We start from the raw sequence: 5,755 nt of genomic DNA, 5'->3' as shown, positions 1-5,755 counted from the left end.
ATTCTGGTTGCACTTATAAATGTTACCTTGGGTTCAATCTTGCCAATATTGTACTAGATGTAATAGGGGAAAATGAATCCAGACATTATGAAAACCTTCTGGAAAAACTCAACCTTAATATAAGACAAGTTCACAAGTGCTTCAACCATGCAGCAGTCAAAACTGAAGGGCACTGTATGTGAAGGATACCAGAATCTTCTGAAGAACTCCAGAAAGGTTTCAAATTTTCAATACTGGAATTCTGCAATTTATCAACATTAAATTCGTGGTTTCAGTTTATTAGGGCTGTAGGACAAAAATCGAAGTCATTGCTAAAAAAATAAGGAATGCTTTCAGAGATTCAAATTTCACCCTTAAAACATATTTAGCAATGCTCTTTATGACAGAACAGTTTTTCAAATCAAATCATTCAGAATATTATTTTACTTATTTTAAATATTTGCTATACCTGATAACAACACTCCCTAGCAACATTTTTGCATATCAGAAACAGCATATTTAGATAAACCATAAAATGATTAATTTTGCTTCACACTGTCAAACATATCTTAAAGTGCTAGAGATGAAGTAAATCATTAAATTTATAAATGTGTGTAAAGTTTTTGGTGTTTTAATTTAAAAAATATATACATATGTGTGTGTATATATATATACATATATATATATATTTCAAGTAAATTATGAGACTTGAGCATGCAGATATATGACACAGGATTAGCCTTATTTTCACTGATCAGTGTGTTGACTGTTTTGGAATTACATGTTGCAGGGAAAATGGAAGTTCCATGGCCAGGATCCTCACCCAATACCCATTGTGTACATGTAGTGAGGTAATACTTAGCCTACTGTATTGGCATATGCTTGCATACCTGCTGGCAATAAGCCATTACTGCCCATATTGCTATGAAAGAGTTCCCCCAGTGCTAAGAGCCAAGACAAAGAAAGAGAGTCTAGACAAGAGAGCCTAGGAAAGTGAGCAAGAGAGAGGAGAGCAGGAGGGCAGAAGCTGAGAGGAAAGACAGGGCTGGGAGTGGAGGCTGTGCCTGGGGCAGAGGCAGAGGCCAACAGGATTCCAGCTCTTAACCAGCCACCATGAGAATAAAGCTTGGCATGAGCCCCTTTTTACCTCCAGTATTCCATTGTCATTTATCTGTCTCATGGAATCCATAATGAACTTGCCCAAGCTGAAACCATCAGGCCAGATACATGTTATTTAAAAAGATTAAAAATTTTAATGAAGGAATTATAATAATATTTCTAATGTGAAGAGGGAAAAGAAATGAATAAGAAACAAAAGAGGACTAAAAAAAATCACAAGGATCATGGGAAGATGGCGGCATGAGTAGTTCAGAGGAAATCTCCTCCCCAAAACATATATATTTATGAAAATACAATAAATACAACTATTCCTAAAAGAGACACCAGTGGATGCAGTACAATAGCCAGGATACATCTACATCTGTGAGAACTCAGCATCACACAAAGGGGGTAAGATACAAATTGCAGCCAGGCGGGACCCAAACGCTCCCCCACCCCAAAACCCGGCGGGAAGAAAGGAGTCGAAATGGGGAGGGAGTGAAAGCCCAGGACTGCTAAACAACCAGGTCTAGAAATCCGCACCTGGAATGCAGACACAAGGTGCACAGGGTGCTGGATATTAGAGAAATAGAAAAGCAAAATCTGTGGGCAGATGCCTGCAACTGGCATCCCTGAGACAAAAGAAAAGCGAGTGCTTTCTGCAAGTCTTAAAGAGACAGGGACCCCATAGCTGGACGAAGTTGTTCCGGCAGCTGGGAATACTGGGGAAACTTAGGCGCCCTAAATGGAGGCAGTGCAGCTCTGAAGCCACTAACAGGACTAGGCAGCCTGCCAGTCATTCCTTCAACTGGCGTGGATCCCAACACACGGGCCCAGTAGCAGGAGAGTGGGAGTGTGTGCCAGGGGAAGAAGCGCTAGAAGGAACTGAGAGCAGATCCATGTGATATTAAGAGAACTGTGTGACCAATCCAAAAGGAACAATATCTGCATTATAGGGGAGTCAGAGGAAGAAGAGAGAGAAAAAGGGATAGAAAGTGTCTTTGAAGAAATAATTGCTGAGAACTTCCCCAAACTGGGGGAGGAAATAGTTGCTCAGACTACGGAGGCACACAGAACTCCCGAGAGACAGGATCCAAAGAGGTCAACACCAAGACACATAATAATTAAAATGGCAAAGATCAAGGAAAGGGACAGAGAATTAAAGGCAGCGAGAGAGAGTAAAAAGTTCACCTACAAAGGAAAACCCATCAGGCTATCATCAGACTTCTCAAGAGAAACCTTACAGGCCAGAAGAGAATGGCATGATATATTTAATGCAATGAAACAGAAGGGCCTTGAACCAAGGATACTGTATCCAGCACGATTATCATTTAAATATGAAGGGGGGATTAAACAGTTCCCAGACAAGCAAAAGTTGAGGGAATTTGCCTCCCACAAACCACATCTACAGGGTATCTTAGTGGGACTGCTCTAGATGGGAGCACTCCTAAAAAGAGCACAGAAAAAAACACCCAACATATGAAGAAGGGAGGAGGAGGAATAAGAAGGGAGAGACATAATCATCAGACTGTGTTTATAACAGCTCACTAAGTGAGTGAGGTCAGACAGTAAGGTAGCAAACAAGCTAAACTTGAACCTTTGGTAACCACAAATCTAAAACCTACAATGGCAATAAGTACATATCTTTCAATAATCACCCTAAATTTAAATGGACTGAATGCACCAATCAAAAGACACAGAGTAATAGAATGGATAAAAAAGCAAGTCCCATCTATATGCTGCTTACAAGAGACTCACCTCAAACCCAAAGACATGCACAGATTAAGAGTCAAGGGTGGGGCGAAGCCAACATGGCAGCATGAGTAGGACAGTGGGAATCTTCTCCCAAAAACATATATAGTTTTGAAAATACAACAAATACAACTAATCCTAAAAGAGAGACCAGAAGACACAGGACAACAGCCAGACTACATCAACACCAGCGAGAACCCAGCACCTGGTGAAAGGGGTAAGATACAAGCCCAGTCCGGGGGGACGCGAGCACACCTCCCCCCAGCTCCCGGCAGGAGGGAGAGGGAGCCAAGGACTGCTAAACACCCAGCCCCAGCCACACGCATCAGAGCGCAGACACAGTGCATGTGTGGAGGGCTGGAAACTAGGGAAATAGGGCAGCAAGACCTCTGAGCAGGTGCCGAAGCTGATGCCCCTGTGACAAAGAAAAGCGAGGGCTATTTGAAAGTCTCAAAGGGACAGGGATATAACAGCTACACGGAAACAACACAGGTCACAGCCCAGTGGCTGGAAATTACAGGGAAAACCGGGAGCACTAACCCCCTGGGCAACAGCTCTGAGACCACTCACAGAGGTAAACAGCCAAACAGCTCCCCCATCCATTACCCCTCTGGGTGCTGCGAAAGCAGAGAAACAGCCAAAGGCAAAACACGCACACAGAAAGGCAGAAAGGAAAATTCCTACACTTTGGCAGGGCAAGACACAAAGACCCAGCCTACACGCAATTACACAACACAAGCCACTAGGGGTCGCAGTTGTCCCAGTAAAGAAAGACCAGGAGCAAGTGAAAAGTTTGGCCCTCGCAGCTGACAGTCAATAGCACCTGTCAACATGAAAAGGCAAAAAAAAATGATCCAGACAAGATGAACCCAGACAGCTGCGGCATCTGCTACATCTTCCCCTGAGAAGGAACCTGGGAAGATAGATTTAACCAGTCTTCCTGAAAAAGAATTCAAAACAAAAGTCATAACCATGCTGATGGACTTGCAGAGAAATATGCAAGAACTAAGAAAGGAGAATACAGAAATAAAACAAGCTCTGGAAGGACTTCAAAACAGAATGGATGAGACTCAAGAGACCACTAATGGACTAGAAAACAGAGAACAGGAACACAGAGAAGCTGATGCAGAGGGAGATAAAAGGATCTCCAGGAATGAAAGAATTTTAAGAGAGCTGAGTGACCAATCAAAAAGGAACAATATACGCATTATAGGGATACCAGAAGAAGAAGAGAGAGAAAAAGGGATAGAAAGTGCCTTTGAAGAAATAATTGCCAAAAACTTCCCCAAACTAGGGGAAGAAATGGCCTCTCAGACCACAGAGGTACACAGAACTCCCATGACAAGGGACCCAAGGAGGGCAACACCAAGACACATAATAATTAAAATGGCAAAGATCAAAGACAAGGACAAAGTATTAAAGGCAGCCAGAGAGAAAAAAAAAGGTTACCTACAAAGGAAAACACATCAGGCTATCATCAGACTTCTCAACAGAAACCCTACAGGCCAGAAGAGAATGGTATGATACACTTAATGCAATGAAACAGAAGGGCCTCAAACCAAGACTACTATATCCAGCACAAATATCATTTAAATATGAAAGAGGGATTGAACAATTCCCAGACAAGCGAAAGATGAGGGAATTTGCCTCCCACAAACCACCTCTTCAGGGTATCCTACAGGGACTGCTCTAGATGGGAGCACTCCTAAAAAGAGTACAGAACAAAACACCCAATATATGAAGAAGGGAGGAGGAGGAATAAGAAGGGAGAGAAATAAAGATTCATCAGACCGTGTTTATAATAGCTCAATACGCGAGTTAAGTTAGACAGTAAGATAGTAAAGAAGCTAACCCTGAACCTTCAGTAAACACAAACTTAAAGCCTGCAATGGCAATAAGTTCATAACTTTCAATAATCACCCTAAATGTAAATGGATTGAATGCACCAATCAAAAAAAACAGAGTAAAAAAATGGATAAAAAAGCAAGATCCATCCATATGCTGCTTACAAGAGACTCACCTCAAACCCAAAGACATTCACAGACTTAAAGTCAAGGGATGGAAAAAGATATTTCATGTAAACAACAAAGAGAAGAAAGCAGGTGTTGCAATTCTGGTATCAGATAAAACAGACTTCAAAATAAAGAAAGTAACAAAAGACAAAGAAAGACATTACATAATGATAAAGGGCTCAGTCCAACAAGAGGATATAACCATTATAAATATATATGCACCCAATACAGGAGCACCAACATACCTGAAACAAATATTAACAGAACTAAAGGAGGAAATAGAATGCAATGCATACATTCTAGGAGACTTCAACACACAACTCACTCCAAAGGAAAGATCCACGAGACAGAAAATAAGTAAGGACACAGAGGCACTGAACAACACACTAGAACAGATGGACCTAATAGACATCTATAGAACTCTATATCCAAACGCAACAGGATACACATTCTTCTCAAGTACACATGGAACATTCTCCAGAATAGACCACATACTAGGCAACAAAAAGAGCCTCAGTAGATTCCAAAAGATTGAAATCCTACCAACCAACTCTTCAGACAACAAAGGCATAAAACTAGAAATAAACTGTACAAAGAAAGTAAAAAGGCTCACAAACACAACGAGGCTTAACAACACACTCCGAAATAATCAATGGATCAATGACCAAAACAAAATGGAGATCCAGCAATATATGGAAACAAACAACAACAACAACACTGAGCCCCAAATTCTGTGGGACACAGCAAAAGCAGTCTTAAGAGGAAAGTATAGCAATCCAAGCATATTTAAAAAAGGAAGAACAATCCCAAATGAATGGTCTAATGTCACAATTTTCGAAATTGGAAAAAGAACAAATGAGGCCTAATGTCAGCAGATGGAGGGACATAATAAAGATCAGAGAAGAAATAAATAA

Source organism: Manis javanica, chromosome 3, assembly GCF_040802235.1.
Source record: "Manis javanica isolate MJ-LG chromosome 3, MJ_LKY, whole genome shotgun sequence".
NCBI classification, from domain to species: domain Eukaryota; kingdom Metazoa; phylum Chordata; class Mammalia; order Pholidota; family Manidae; genus Manis; species Manis javanica.
This window is presented reverse-complemented; position numbering follows the sequence as displayed.